General features: G+C 45.4%; 1 protein-coding gene across 1 annotated transcript in view; it reads left to right on the forward strand.

The window, feature by feature from the left end:
• Positions 1–6,988: 6,988 nt before the first annotated feature.
• The window catches only part of LOC138663759 (oocyte zinc finger protein XlCOF8.4-like), a 36,901-nt gene continuing 26,917 nt past the window's right edge, over positions 6,989–16,972 (forward strand). The window contains exon 1 of the mRNA XM_069750087.1: positions 6,989–7,034. The gene's annotated coding sequence lies outside the window, so the exon portion shown is untranslated. The remainder of the gene's footprint in view (positions 7,035–16,972) is intronic.

A 16,972-nucleotide genomic window follows, 5' to 3' on the forward strand; every position in this document is an offset into this window, starting at 1 on the left:
GTTTCACTGTTTAAGCACTTCAGGGGCTCTCCAAACGCGACATGGTGTCCAATCTCAATTCTAGTAAACTTTGCATTGAAAAGTCAAACGGCGCTCCTTCCCTTCCGAGCTCTGCCATGTGCCCAAACAGTGTTTTACCCCCACACATGGGGTATCAGCATAGTCAGGACAAATTGCACAACAACTTTTGGGGTCCAGTTCTTCTGTTACCCCTGAGAAAATAAAAAATTGGGAGCGAAAATATCATTTTTGTGAAAAAATATATTATTTATTTTTACGGCTCTACATTGTAAACTTCTGTGAAGCACTTGGTGAGTCAAAGTGCTCACCACACATCTATATAAGTTCCTTAGGGGGTCTACTTTCCAAAATGGTGTCACTTGGGGGGAGTTTCACTGTTTAGGCACATCAGGGGCTCTCCAAACGCGACATGGTGTCCAATCTCAATTCCAGTCAATTTTGCATTGAAAAGTCAAACGGCGCTCCTTCCCTTCCGAGCTCTGCCATGCGCCCAAACAGTAGTTTACCCCCACATATGGGGTATCAGCATAGTCAGGACATATTGCACAACAACTTTTGGGGTCCAATTTCTCCTGTTACCCTTGGTAAAATAAAACAAATTGGATCTGAATTAAATTTTTTGTGAAAAAGTTAAATGTTCATTTTTTTTTAAACATTCCAAAAATTCATGTGAAACACCTCATGAGTTAATAAACTCCTTGAATGTGATTTTGAGCTCCTTGAGGGTTGTAGTTTTTAGAATGGTGTCACACTTGGGTATTTTCTATCATAGAGACCCCTCAAAGTGACTTCAAATGTGATGTGGTTCCTAAAAAAATGGTGTTGTATAAGTGAGAAATTGCTATTTAACTTTTATCCTTTATAACTCCCTAACAAAAAAAAATTTAGGTTGCAAAATTGTGCTGATGTAAAGTAGACATGTGAGAAATGTTACTTATAAAGTATTTTGTGTGACATATCTCTGTGATTTAAGGGCATGAAAACTCAAAGTTGGAATATTGCGAAATTTTCAACATTTTCGCCAAATTTCCATTTTTTTCACAAATAAGCGCAAGCAATGTCAAGGAAATTTTACCACTATCATGAAGTACAATATGTCACGAGAAAATAATGTCAGAATCATCGGGATCCATTGAAGTGTTCCATGAGTTATAACCTCATAAAGGGACAGTGATCAGAATTGTAAAAATTGGCCCGGTCATTAACATGCAAACCAACCCTTGGGGGTTAAGGGGTTAAGGTCTGGAGACTGAGTAGGCCACTCCATGACCCTAATGGGCTTCTTTTTGAGCCACTCCATTGTTGCCTTGGCTGTATGTTTTTTTTGGGTCATTGTCTTGCCGGAAGACCTAGCCATGTCCCATTTTTAATGTCCTGGCGGAGGGAAGAAGGTTGTCATTCAGGATTTTATGGTATATGGTTCCATCGATTCTGCCACTGATGCAGTGAAGTAGTCCTGTACCCTTAGCAGAAAAACACATCCAAAACATAATGTTTCCACCTCCATGCTTGACAGAGGGGATGGTGGCCTTTGGGTCATAAGCAGCATTTCTCTTCCTCCAAACACGGTGAGTTGAGTTATTGCAAAAGACCTCAATTTTTGTCTGACCACAGCACCTTCTCCCAATCACAGAATTTTCCAGCAGTTCATTGGCAAACTTCAGATGGGCCTGCACATGTGCCTTCTTGAGCAGTGGGACCTTGCGGGCACTGTAGGATTTTAAAACTTTACGGCGTAATGTGTTACCAATGGTTTTCTTGGTGACTGTGGTCCCTGCTGCCTTGAGATCATTAACAAGTTCCCCCTGTGTAGTTTTAGGCTGATCTCTCACCTTCCTCATGATCAAGGATACCCCACGAGGTGAGATTGTGCATGGTACCCCAGTTCGATATCGATTGACAGTCATTTTGAATTCTTCCATTTTCTTTCTATTGCACCAGCAGTTGTCTCCTTCTCACCCAGCATCTAACTTATAGTTTTGTAGCTCATTCCAGCTTTGTGCAGGTCTATGATTTTGTCTCTTGACATCTTTAGAAAGCTCTATGGTCTTGCCCATGTTGTAGAGGTTAGAGTCTGACTGATTAATTGAGTCTGTGGACAGGAGTCTTTTATAAAGGTGACTATGTAAGACAGCTGTCTTTAATGCAGGCAACGAGTTGATTAGGAGAGTCTAACTGGTCTGTAGGAGCCAGAATTCTTAATGGTTGGTAGGGGAACAAATACTTATTTCCCTCACTATATATATATATATATATATATATATATATATATATATATATATATATATATATATATATATATATATATATATATATATATACAGATATGATTGGGCCAGAGAAAGGGCACCAAAAGAGCACCATGACATATGGACATACTGTATGTGTATGTATATATATATATATATATATATATATATATATATATACAGTGGGGCAAAAAAGTATTTAGTCAGTCAGCAATAGTGCAAGTTCCACCACTTAAAAAGATGAGGCGTCTGTAATTTACATCATAGGTAGACCTCAACTATGGGAGACAAACTGAGAAAAAAAAATCCATAAAATCACATTGTCTGGTTTTTTTTTAACATTTTATTTGCATATTATGGTGGATAATAAGTATTTGGTCAGAAACAAAATTTCATCTCAATACTTTGTAATATATCCTTTGTTGGCAATGACAGAGGTCAAACGTTTTCTGTAAGTCTTCACAAGGTTGCCACACACTGTTGTTGGTATGTTGGCCCATTCCTCAATGCAGATCTCCTCTAGAGCAGTGATGTTTTTGGCTTTTCGCTTGGCAACACGGACTTTCAACTCCCTCCAAAGGTTTTCTATCGGGTTGAGATTTGGAGACTGGCTAGGCCACTCCAGGACCTTGAAATGCTTCTTACGAAGCCACTCCTTCGTTGCCCTGACGGTGTGCTTTGGATCATTGTCATGTTGAAAGACCCAGCCACGTTTCATCTTCAATGCCCTTGCTGATGGAAGGAGGTTTGCACTCAAAATCTCACGATACATGGCCCCATTCATTCTTTCATGTACCCGGATCAGTCGTCCTGGCCCCTTTGCAGAGAAACAGCCCCAAAGCATGATGTTTCCACCACCATGCTTTACAGTAGGTATGGTGTTTGATGGATGCAACTCAGTATTCTTTTTCCTCCAAACACGACAAGTTGTGTTTCTACCAAACAGTTCCAGTTTGGTTTCATCAGACCATAGGACATTCTCCCAAAACTCCTCTGGATCATCCTAATGCTCTCTAGCAAACTTCAGACGGGCCCGGACATGTACTGGCTTAAGCAGTGGGACACGTCTGGCACTGCAGGATCTAAGTCCATGGTGGCGTAGTGTGTTACTTATGGTAGGCCTTCTTACATTGGTCCCAGCTCTCTGCAGTTCATTCACTAGGTCCCCCCGCGTGGTTCTGGGATTTTTGCTCACCGTTCTTGTGATCATTCTGACCCCACGGGGTGTGATTTTGCGTGGAGCCCCAGATTGAGGGAGATTATCAGTGGTCTTGTATGTCTTCCATTTTCTAATTATTGCTCCCATTGTTGATTTCTTCACTCCAAGCTGGTTGGCTATTGCAGATTCAGTCTTCCCAGCCTGGTGCAGGGCTACAATTTTGTTTCTGGTGTCCTTTGACAGCTCTTTGGTCTTCACCATAGTGGAGTTTGGAGTCAGACTGTTTGAGGGTGTGCACAGGTGTCTTTTTATACTGATAACAAGTTTAAACAGGTGCCATTACTACAGGTAATGAGTGGAGGAAAGAGGAGACTCTTAAAGAAGAAGTTACAGGTCTGTGAGAGCCAGAAATCTTGATTGTTTGCTTCTGACCAAATACTTATTTTCCACCATAATATGCAAATAAAATGATAAAAAAAACAGACAATGTGATTTTCTGTTTTTTTTTTTTTCTCAGTTTGTCTCCCATAGTTGAGGTCTACCTATGATGTAAATTACAGACGCCTCTCATCTTTTTAAGTGGTGGAACTTGCACTATTGCTGACTGACTAAATACTTTTTTGCCCCACTGTATATATATATATATATATATATATATATATATATATATATATATATATATATATATATATACTAGATGGCAGCCCGATTCTAAAGTATCGGGAGTCTAGAATCCATATATACTTGAAATTCGGTAGGAGCTTGAAGAGCAACGTCACTGGGCCCGCCTCCACGCAGTAGAAACTTGCTGTGAGGTAAAAATTCAAAAATCACACCAAAATGGCGGGCGGAGTGTGTCACAGTACGGCACGTTTCTGATTGGTCGCTCACAGCAGGCGGCAACCAATCAGACACTGGACACTGTTGACGTCACTTATCTCCGGACATTAGCTCCGGACATTAGCTCCGGACATTAGCTCCGGACAAAGCCACGGAAGTTGGCACAAATTGCAGGAAGTAGTATTCTAGGCAATTATATATAAGATATATACACATACAGTATGTCCATATGTCATGGTGCTCTTTTGGTGCCCTTTCTCTGGCCCAATCATATCAGACCTGTTCATAAGGAGAGATAACAAGGACCAATCAATAAGCACAAACTCATTTAAGCTGTTGCTGATTAACCCCTAATAAACTGAAGTCTAATACACTGCCAGGTCTGTGACATCATGCAACCACAAGCTTATGTCAGAAGTGTGGTTTTTCATGCTAGTTGAGATGTGGACGGTACAGAGGAAAGTTCCACTCAGCGTGTCCACATGGACATTTCCTCTCTGAACCCTGTTCACACAGGTAATATACAGATGATCAGGTTTTTAAATACATCAGATAGGGATTGCATACATCAGTTAGGACTGCTCTATATGGGTATACCTTGACGTTTGGTGGAGCAGCTTAGTATACATTTTTTGCAAACAAAGTATCAACCAAATACCCTGGTTTTTACTTCTTTTTACTAGCACTTGTGGATTACTGTGATTTTTTTGTAACTGGATGTTTCTGGTTTTGCTATGCTCGTTTGTGTCTTCAAGTTTCTTGGTGGTGTGTGAACATGATCCTACAGACTTGTTCACTGTGCAAGTAGCCCATGTATTCCTGTTTCCAAGATCCTACAACAGGCACCCTTCAGGAAAAAAAGGGTCTGCCATGGACTTCTATGCATATAGGATCATGACAAGATTTGCAGAGGAAAATCACATCTTGAAATGCATACACCTCTTCCACCAATTTATTGTTGACATATATGCAAAGATTAAGAATGAACGTCTTTTATATATCCGACTAAATCAAAAGAATCTTAGGGCAGAGGAATATAGAGATGCTTTTGCAAATGATGCTGATCCAAAAGAGTTGGGGAAAATGGTTTTTCTTCCATCAACTGTCACTGGAAGCCCACGACACATGCATGAATACACACAGGATGCAATGAATTATGTGAGAAAGTATGGCCGTCCAGATCTTTTCATCACCTTTACTTGCAATCCTGCCTGGGAGGAAATTGGAGGGCACCTGTTGCCAGGCCAAAAGAAACAGTGAATCGCCATGACCTTATTGCTCGGGTTTTCAACAGAAACTTTCAAAAATGACTAATCTCATCACAAAATCACATATTTATGGTAAGACGCAGTGCTGGATGTATTCAGTTGATTGGCAAAAAAGAGTCCTTCTTCATGCCCACATCTTGATCTGGCTGAAGCAAAAAATACAGCCTACCGAAATTGACAATATCATCAGTGCCGAATTGCCAGACCTTCAGATTGACCCATTGCTGTTTGACACCATCACAAAAAACATGATCCATGGTCCGTGTGGGAGTCTCAACAAAAATTCTCCCTGTATGATTGATGGCAGGTGTTCAAAGCATTACCAACGATCCCTGGTCCAAGAAACCCAAACAGGACAAGTTGGATATCCTGTCTACCGAAGAAGAAAGCCAGGGGATGGTGGTTTTACAGCAAAGCTCAAAATGCGTGTTGGATCATCACTCCAAGAGATAGAAATTGACAACAGGTGGGTAGTGCCTTACAACCCTTTGCTCTCAAAAATCTTCCAGGCCCACATAAATGTCGAATCTTGCCACTCTCTGAAATCAATCAAGTATATCTGCAAATAGATATGCTGGGACGCTGGGAAAAGTGATAGTTCCAGCCGCAACCAACCTTGTTCTACCACCGGGCCAAACTGTGCTCACCCTACCCATCCAAACTTGCACCCCCCTGAAAGGAGTCGAGATTCAGATAGAGCCAGCGTTGATGGAGCAGCTACCTCCAGGGCTCCTCGTTGCGTGAACGCTAGCCACTGTGCACAATGGAACTACACCAGTGTGATGTAAGTTGGGGAAGGTAACCTCACGCTTCCACCCAGAAGTGAAGTGGCGCAAATTCTGGGCATGCCAGAAGAACTGATACTGTCACAGGCTGTTCAACTGACAGTAAAACAGGGAGATCCTTGGATAGTGGCAGTGGACATATCTACTGTATCAGAACCCCAGCACCTACAGGAGGGGTGCCGAATCTTGGAACAAATGCACTCTGAACTCACGGAACTTTTACCTCAACAAGTGCAATGGGTGGAATCTGCTGGGGCGATATCAGGACTTATTTGTCCACCATGATGATGATTTCAGCTGCACTTCAGCAATCACCCACGAAATTCCCACTAAAAATGCCGAACACATTAGAGAGTGATACCAACAGATTCCACCGCAAATGTACCATGAGGTGAAGGGGATGCTGGCACAAATTCTACAGCGTGGTGTTATACACTCCGTATACCCCGTACACACACAGCTCTACTCCATACACCTCGTACACACACGGCTCCGCTCCGTACACCCTGTACACACACGGTTCTGCTACATCCACCCTGTAAACCCCTCCTGACCCCACACGTAAACTTCCCCTCATCCAGCACCATGACAACCAGCACAGCAGAGTCCTGCATACACTGAGGCCCCTGATCATGTGACCCCTGACTCCTCCCCTCCTGTGACCTCATCACAGGTCCTGTGCACAGAACAGCCATATATGTGGTGTACGGAGGTAAGTGCTGGAGCCCCCGTTACTGGGCGAGGGACGTTAACCCCTTTAGCATTTTTTCTGTCATCACATTCTAAGAGACAGACCGTCTTCCTTTCCCTCTGAAGTAGATGTGTGAGGGGCCGGTATCTGTGCTGTGAGCTAAACTTTGTAGTGGAAGCGATTTATGGGGGGAAATGTAGTAAAAAGAATAATAATATTGGTGCAAAAATAGTTTTTTTTTTTTTTTTGTTTCTTGAATATTAGTGGATTGCAGCAGTACTGGGCATAATGCTTCTATAGTCTCGATGGGACAGGGGGCATCATCTCATGTATTTAGCTCAAGTAGTAGGACATGCGCGGGATACCGGGCGTCTGCCCCTGTCTGTGTCGTGGGTCTGCCCCTGTCTGTGTCGGGCGTCTGCCCCTGTCTCTATCTGTGTCGGGGATCTGCCCCTGTCTGTGTCGGGGGTCTGCCCCTGTCTGTGTCGGGCATCTGCCCCTGTCTCTGTCTGTGTCGGGTGTCTGTCTCTGTCTGTGTCGGGCATCTGCCCCTGTCTGTGTTGGGCGTCTGCCCCTGTCTGTGTCGGGCGTCTGTCTCTGTGTCGGGCGTCTGCCCCTGTCTGTGTTGGGCGTCTGCCCCTGTCTCTGTCTGTGTCGGGCGTCTGTCTCTGTCTGTGTCGGGCATCTGCCTCTGTCGGGCATCTGCCTCTGTCTGTGTCGGGCGTCTGCCCCTGTCTCTGTCTGTGTCGGGCATCTACCCCTGTCTGTGTCGGGGGTCTGCCCCTGTCTGTGTCGGGGGTCTGCCCCTGTCTGTGTCAGGCGTCTGCCCCTGTCTCTGTCTGTGTCGGGCGTCTGCCCCTGTCTCTGTCTGTGTCGGGTGTCTGTCTCTGTCTGTGCTGGGCATCTGCCCCTGTCTGTGTTGGGCGTCTGCCCCTGTCTGTGTCGGGCGTCTGTCTGTGTTGGGCGTCTGCCCCTGTCTCTGTCTGTGTCGAGCGTCTGTCTCTGTCTGTGTCGGGCGTCTGCCCCTGTCTCTGTCTGTGTCGGGCGTCTGCCCCTGTCTCTGTCTGTGTTGGGCATCTGCCCCTGTCTGTGTCGGGCGTCTGTCTCTGTCTGTGTCGGGCATCTGCCCCTGTCTGTGTTGGGCGTCTGCCCCTGTCTGTCTGTGTCGGGCGCCTGTCTGTGTCGGGCGTCTGCCCCTGTCTCTGTCTGTGTCGGGCGTCTACCCCTGTCTCTGTCTGTGTCGGGCATCTGCCTCTGTCGGGCATCTGCCTCTGTCTGTGTCGGGCGTCTGCCCCTGTCTGTGTCGGGCATCTACCCCTGTCTGTGTCGGGCGTCTGCCCCTGTCTGTGTCGGGGGTCTGCCCCTGTCTGTGTCGGGGGTCTGCCCCTGTCTGTGTCGGGGGTCTGCCCCTGTCTGTGTCGGGGGTCTGCCCCTGTCTGTGTCGGGGGTCTGCCCCTGTCTCTGTCTGTGTCGGGCGTCTGCCCCTGTCTCTGTCTGTGTCGGGTGTCTGTCTCTGTCTGTGTCGGGCATCTGCCCCTGTCTGTGTTGGGCGTCTGCCCCTGTCTGTGTTGGGCGTCTGCCCCTGTCTCTGTCTGTGTCGGGCGTCTGTGTCGGGCGTCTGCCCCTGTCTCTGTCTGTGTCGGGCGTCTGTCTCTGTCTGTGTCGGGCGTCTGCCCCTGTCTCTGTCTGTGTCGGGCGTCTGCCCCTGTCTCTGTCTGTGTCGGGCGTCTGCCCCTGTCTCTGTCTGTGTCGGGCATCTGCCTCTGTCTCTGTCTGTTTCGGGCATCTACCCCTGTCTGTGTCGGGCGTCTGCCCCTGTCTGTGTCGGGCGTCTGCCCCTGTCTCTGTGTCGGGCATCTGAGCCCTGTCTGTGTCGGGCATTTGTCTCTGTCTGTGTCGGGTGTCTGCCCCTGTCTCGGTCTGTGTCGGGCATCTGCCCCTGTCTGTGTCGGGCATATGTCTCTGTCTGTGTCGGGTGTCTGCCCCTGTCTCTGTCTGTGTCGGGCGTCTGCCCCTGTCTCTGTCTGTGTCGGGTGTCTGCCCCTGTCTCTGTCTGTGTCGGGCATCTACCCCTGTCTGTGTCGGGCGTCTGCCCCTGTCTGTCGGGCGTCTGCCCCTGTCTGTGTCGGGCGTCTGCCCCTGTCTGTGTCGGGCGTCTGTCTCTGTGTCTGGCGTCTGCTCCTGTGTCTGTCTATGTCGGGCGTCTGCCCCTGTCTCTGTCTGTGTCGGGTGTCTGTCTCTGTCTGTGTCGGGTGTCTGTCTCTGTCTGTGTCGGGCATCTGCCCCTGTCTGTGTCGGGTGTCTGTCCCTGTCTCTGTCTGTGTCAGGCATCTGCCCCTGTCTGTGTTGGGCGTCTGCCCCTGTCTCTGTCTCTGTCGGGCATCTGCCCCTGTCTCTGTCGGGCATCTACCCCTGTCTGTGTTGGGCATCTGCCCCTGTCTGTGTCGGGCGTCTGTCTCTGTCTGTGTTGGGCGTCTGCCCCTGTCTCTGTCTGTGTCGGGTGTCTGCCCCTGTCTCTGTCTGTGTCGGGCATCTGCCCCTGTCTGTGTCGGGCGTCTGCCCCTGTCTCTGTCTGTCGGGCGTCTGCCCCTGTCTCTGTCTGTGTCGGGCGTCTGCCCCTGTCTGTGTGGGGTGTCTGCCCCTGTCTCTGTGTGTGTCGGGCATCTGCCCCTGTCTCTGTCTGTGTCGGGCCGCTGCCCCTGTCTGTGTCGGGTGCATGCCCCTGTCTGTGTCTCTGTTGGGCATCTGCCCCTGTCTCTGTCTGTGTCGGGCGTCTGCCCCTGTCTCTGTCTGTGTCGGGCGTCTGCCCCTGTCTGTGTCTGTGTCGGGCGTCTGCCCCTGTCTCTGTCTGTGTCGGGCATCTGCCCCTGTCTCTGTCTGTGTCGGGCATCTGCCCCTGTCTGTGTCGGGCGTCTGCCCCTGTCTCTGTCTGTGTCGGGCCGCTGCCCCTGTCTGTGTCGGGTGCATGCCCCTGTCTGTGTCTGGTTGCTGCCCGTCTGTGTCTGTGTCGGGCGTCTGCCCCTGTCTGTCTGTGTCCTATCCAGTGTACCGCATATTCACACCTAATGTAACAAACGCTAATCTTTTTAAAGGGGTGGCCCCGCACCACTCCCTATTATACAATATCACTGCCCGTTAGTGCTGTAATGTACTAATATACAAGTATCAATGACTGACCAGTAACAATAATACGGAACGTATACATTCCTCTATAGTCTGCACGTATTCATTCTTCATTTCTCACCTAACAAGCACAGGAACTTCAATATACACCTGTTTATGTCAGATAAGTGTTATACTACTTTTTATTTTTACACCCCAATGGGTTACGTTCATAATTATGCCCTGACACTCAAACCTGGTGCCGATTAACCCCTTAAATACTACTGTCAATCGTGACAGCAGTATGTAAAGGGAACCTGTCACCAGTTTTGGCCAATATAAGTTACGGCCACAGCCTTTCAGGGCTGATAAACAGCAATCTATAATACTGTAGATAAGCCCCCAACTTGACCTGTAAGAGAAGAAAAATAACTTTTATTATTCTCACTTATGGGCGGAAAAAAGTCGTGCTTATAGCATGGTAAGGCCAAGAAACCATTCACAGCAAAGAATGTAAGTAATTAAAGATTTTATTTATTGCATGGTATACATCAATTAAAAAGATTATTTTAATATTTAAAAACCAAAAATTATATCATTTAATATACATGTATGTAACATCAAAATAGTGCCCATACCTATTTGGCTACCTTATATGAATAAGGTGCTATAGATTCACATATGAAGCCACTTAGGGTATATGGGCTGAATAGACAGATCGCCAAATAGTGTATGGTGCACCCCGACGTGCGTTTCGGACGCACAGCTCCTTCGTTACCCTAAAGTAAGTGGCTTCATATGTGAATATATAGCACCTTATTCATATAATCTCTTGCACCTTATGCAGTTGCACTTTCTTCACGGATTGCACTCTTATTTGCTCTTGTTCTTGGTATGCACATTGTTACAATTTATTATAGAAAGAGCTTTTATACACACTATTGAAATTTTTTTTTTCGTTTTTTCACTATTAATTGTTTTACCACAGTAAGTCCTTACGGGTATGGACATACATATATAATATATATTATGGTAGCCAAATAGGTATGGGCACTATTTTGATGTTACATACATGTATATTAAATGATATAATTTTTGGTTTTTAAATATTAAAATAATCTTTTTAATTGATGTATACCATGCAATAAATAAAATCTTTAATTACTTACATCCTTTGCTGTGAATGGTTTCTTGGCCTTACCATGCTATAAGCACGACTTTTTTCAGCTCTTCTGTAGTGTTATACTACATTATTGACACATTTTGGTGATCCTGGGTATCTTGATTTTAATATAGGATTTTATATATTATTTTTATATGGTACCTCGGTACAACTAGTGTGTTTGACTAATCACTTATGGGCGGTCTAGTCCGAAGGGTGTTGCTGGTGGTAAAACTCTATTTTAGTGGAATTTTTTTAAATTTTTTGTTCTCGCATCTAAGGCCGGGATCACACATGCGAGAAACACGTCCGTGTCTCGCATGTGAAACCCAAGCTCTGGCGCCGGCACTTGGGAGCGGAGCGTGCAGCTCCATGTGTTCCTGTGCGGCCGCACACTCCGCTCTGGAGTGCCGGCGACAGAGCTTAGGTTTCACATGCGAGACACGGACGTGTTTCTCTCATGTGTGATCCCGGCCTAAATGTTGTTGAATTTTGTAAATCACCTGTTGGTTAAAAATGCACAGTACAGGGGCGTGGTTTGCCAAGGGACAGGAGTGGACGTGCTTTTGCAGGGCTCCTGCTAATCCCCTAATTGCTACTAATTTAGCCTACTTAAATCTGGACTATTCTATCCCTCAACACCTATAAACATGCCAGGATCAAGAGGGAAGAGGAAAATAGCTGGCACACCTAAGAATTCTCCCTCATTTGGGCAGAGAAGTACCCGGGAGAAAAACAATGGCGGCAGCAGCAGGCTTCCCCCTGGTGGGGAAGAAAGAAGTCCCGGGAGCCTAAGCAGCAGAGCTAAGAGCCGAAAACCAGCGGTCCTGCGGCACCAAAGTGCTCAGAAAATCACCCAGACAGCAGTTCCAGGGTCCCCTGCCCCTGCACCAACTCTGACAAAGACTGCAGGTACATCGGCGGGAGGCAGAGGGACCGCTGAGAGCTACAATGCAGCGACGCGGCGGAGGGACACTCTGGACGGCACTGAGGTGCCGGCTGCGGGGATCCCGACGCCTGTTAAACCAGCGACGCCGGGCAAATCAGAGACGCCAGGTGGTGAGGAGAGGGAGCCGAGGACCCATGTCAGCGGCGCAAGCCACCGCGTCGCTATGGGAGCCAGGAGCGGAGAATCGGACGGAGCGACAGACCGGCGGCGGAGTGATCCCGCCGATGCAGCACAGCTCACTGAGGTACGATGCGAAGGAGTTCGTACCCGGAAGTGTCAGGAGACGCCAGACGCCGGGAGCTGCAGCGGGGGACAATAAATCTACAGAGAAGCGGCGGGTCTCGCCTGCCGCACTGGCTCTTGAAGGAGAGTGCTTGGGGAAGCGATCGCCCCCCCAGAGTAAGGGGGGGAGGTTGATCCCCAATAAAAATAACGTTATTAAAGGTGACACTGAAAAAGATATTCAAGGAGGGGGCAGGTTTGTGAGGGACGGGGCGGAGCCATATTCACAGCAGGGACTCAGCCTCAGTTGTGGCTCCCTTTCACCCCCATTACGGACTTTTGATAGGAAGGAGGCATTAGAAATGAAATCGGGCAACCAAATAAACACCACCAATGAGTGCCTATATGATGATAATGAATACACTTCATTTGGAAAAATAGCTGAACATGCTGCTTTGCTGCCCAAATCACTTATTAAATCTTTCGCCATTGGGCTTGAAGAGAAACTTAAAGAACAGTCTATTTTTGATAACCCTTACTTGACCCCTGACCTTTCTATGACATCTTTGATGGAGAGGGATGCACAATCAAACAATCACACAGTGTCTTCAGCCTCCTCCGACCGTGATTATAAGGATCTTATGGATGACTGTGACAATGAGGGATTAACAGATTTAGAGGGGTGCTCAGAGGAGTCCAGTGATATGGAGGACTTAAGTGGCTCAGATGACACATCAAAAACCTCATATGTGAGCGACATGGAGCAGGAGCAGCCTTGTACTGAGGTCCCTAATTACTCCCCGATTGATAAAATTGTGGCCTCTGACGAGTATCCCTCTATGAAATTCATGGTCAACCTGTGTAGGGCTCTTTTGTCATCTATGGAGCTAAAGGGAACTAGGTCATCTGAAAAAATATTCAAAAAACTATTCAGAGAAGTTTTTTCGCAAATTGGCAACGTCCCTTCCTCTAACGTCAACACGTCCTCTGATGATTCCCCCAACATCCCGAATAAATCCTACTCTCCAAGCAAACACCAAGGGTTGGCGTCTCGCAATAATGCGGAGGGCGAGCCTGCACATCCAGATCCCCTGGTCAATCTAAAAAACGATATAGACTCCTTCAGGGCCAAATTAACTGATTTTGAAAATTACAAAAGAAAAAACAACCTGAAAGTCCGCGGTATCCCGGAATCGGTGGGGAAATCCCAGTTAGAAAAATATATTTCCTCTATGATATCTTACATGCTCCCCGAAACTAAAGGTAAAAACCTAATAGTAAAAGCATTCAGGATACGGAGACCTCCCTTTCTCCCGCCTAATACTGCTGCGGATGTCATCGTCTCACTATACCCCAATTGGCTTAGAGACTCGTTGCTCGACGCCGCAAGAGAGCCAAGGTTCCTCTCGTCTCATTATGGACACTTGACATTGTACAGGGATCTATGCAAAGATACTATGCAAAAACGTAAATTGTTTCAGCTCGCCACTAATAGACTGCATCAGGCTGGAATGCAATATAACTGGCACCAGTTCTCTAGCCTGAGATTCCTTTTTGCGGCAAAATGGCGTACTTTTACTTCTCCAGCAGAGGCGATGGACTTCCTAGATCGTGCGGGTATAGGACATCCCGGATCTTCTTCTGACCCTACTTCCAAACCCAAAATTAACTCCTGAATGTTTATCTTCTCTTTGTATAGTCCAGGTCACAACATGTGATTGAACCGAACTTGTTGCCCAATTAGTCTCGGACCATTAACGATGGTCCTACCTTGACAGGCTGTCATTTTTTACCATCAGTTACGCTAATTCTGGTTACTAAATTTTTGCAATATTGTTTAAGTGATGCTACCTATTTTAATATGCAACTTTATACATAATTTCAACCGCTGGCCTACACTATTTTTAGTTAACTTCGTAGCCTACTGCTCTTTTAAAGTCCGTTATTACATAGTTTAGAGAGATACATATACTATTCTTGTCTCTGCATATTTTACCTAACCTACTCTTAAGTGGTTCTCTTATGATACAGCTACCATGTTTAATTCTACTGAACTAAATGTCTGCTTGTCTCCCCTATTGTATAGGGGTCTTTCCCTAGTCTCATATCCCTTCCCTCCCTTCCTCCCCTCCCTCGTTTACCCTTCCCGGTTAAATATAATTGTTAAAATCCAATAAAGATTATTTGGAGAAAAAAAAATGCACAGTACACCCTTAGATGAATTCCTTGAGGAGTCTAATTTCCAAAATGGAGCCACTTGTCGGGGTTTCTGCATGGCTCTCCAAAAGCGACATTTCTTTCACAATTTCAGACAAATAGAACTCTTTCTTTTCCTAGCCCTGCCATGTGCCCAAACAGATGTTTTTGACCACATATGGGTTATCTTCAAGAAATTGAATAACAAATTATGGGGTCCATTTTCATCTATTATCCATTGTGAAAATTACAAATTTGGGGCTAAAACAACATTTTCATGAAAAAAAATGAAAATGTTCCATATGATGACCTAATGTTATCAAATCTGTGTAGTACCTGTGGGTTCAAAATACTCACTATACCCGTGGGTAAAATCCTTGATGGGGTTTATTTTCCAAAGTGGGGTTTCCACTGTTTAGTCACATCAGGGGCTCTCCAAGCACAACATGATGCTCGCAGACCATTCAATCAAAGTCTAAAAAGTCTCTCCTTCCTTTCCAAGCCGTGCTATGCGCCCAAAGAGTATTTTTTTTCACAAATTGGGTATCGGCGAACTCAGGAAAAATTGTTCAACAAATTTTGGGGTCCATTTTCTCCTGTTACCCTTGTGAAGATAAAAAAATTGGGGCTAAAAGTATATTTTTGTGGGAAAAATTAGATTTTCTTATTTTTACGGCTCTACGTTATAAACTTCTGTGAAGCAACTTGGGCTTCAAGGTGCTCACCAAACATCTTGATACATTCCTTGAGGGGTCTACTTTCCAAAATGGGGTCACTTGTAGAGAAGTTACAAACATTTCAGGGGCTTTCCAAATGCGACATGGCGTCCCCTCTCAATTCCAACTATTTTTGCGTTCAAAAAGTCAAACCGTGCAACTTCCCTTCCGAGCCCTGCCATGCGCCCAAACAATAGTTTTCACCTACATATGGGGAATCCACGTGCTCAGGAGAAATTGCACAACAAATTTTGTTGTACATTTTTTACTTCCACATTGCTTTGGTTCCTGTGAAGCACCTGAAGGGTTAAAAACTTATTTTTTGTGGTTTTGAGGGGTACAGTTTTTAGACTGGTGTCACTTTTGGGTATTTACTGTCATATAGGCCCCCCAAAGTCTCTTCAAATGTGATGTGGCCCCTAAAAAAAATAAAATAAATGGTTTTGTATATTTTGTTGGAAAAATGAGAAATCGCTGGTCAACTTTTAACCCTTTAACTTCCTAGCAAAAATATTGTTTAAAAAATGATGCAGATGTAACGTAGACATGATGGACATTTTTATTTATTAACTATTTTGTATGACATAACTCTCTGGGTCAAGGGCATAAGAATAAAAAGTTTGAAAATTGCAACATTTTCATTAAATTTACTATATTTTCACAACACTAGTTGTATCCAACAAATTTTACTACTGTCATGAAGTACAATATGTCAAGAAAAAATATTCTCAGAATCTCTGGGATCCGTTCAAGCGCTCCAGAGTTATCACATAAAGTGACAGTGGTCAGAGTTCAAACATTTGGACTGGTCATTAAGGTCAAAATTGGCTCTGTTACTAAGGGTTTAAAGAGGTGAAAAGGGACCCGTTTTTACTCTTCTTTTATTCTGTGTTCCCCAACTGTTTTTTTTAATAGAATCTGTCATATGTTCCAGAGATATGGACCTTTTTAATTGGTGCTAATTTTTAAACTGGATTTGCTATTAAAGTCTGATATAAGTGGGATATAAATATTATCTCTAGGATGTGTCACAATTTATCTTATCTTACTGTTTGCACCCAGTGAATGACAGTTCTGTCCAATTTAGGAATGGGGCATGGTGAGCTCTCCTTATGGTGATGGATAGCTCAGCTGTCCAGTCGGATGCTGGGACATGCTGAGCTGTCAGTAGAATCATGAGTAGGGTGGGTTGGGGTTTCATCCATTTGTCACCTGTTCAGAGTAACTACCTGGCTATTTAACCACCTCTCTGTCTTTGATTGCTGCCAATTGTAGCATTGTTCATGAGGTATGTGCTTGCTCTGTGCTCCTTGTTTGGTATTCTGACCTTTGCTGCTCAACGTAGGCTTTGTTTTGACCATCTATTTGCCTAGCCTCTGTATCGTGAATTAATCCACTACCTTCTTGGAATATTGATTTGGAACCGTTTTCTGACTACGCTTTTGTCTCACCACTTTGTCCATTAAGTACTTTCCTGGCTTTTGACTTTAGACCTCTTGACTACCCAGCCTCACAGCTTATCTGTGAGTAGTGACTAGCATCACAGTAAGGGACCTGATAGCACACTGCTCGTAATGGGGATGATGGTAGTCTTTCATGTGCATCTCTCTAA

This window comes from Ranitomeya imitator, chromosome 2, assembly GCF_032444005.1.
Source record: "Ranitomeya imitator isolate aRanImi1 chromosome 2, aRanImi1.pri, whole genome shotgun sequence".
Classification (NCBI taxonomy): Eukaryota; Metazoa; Chordata; class Amphibia; order Anura; family Dendrobatidae; genus Ranitomeya; species Ranitomeya imitator.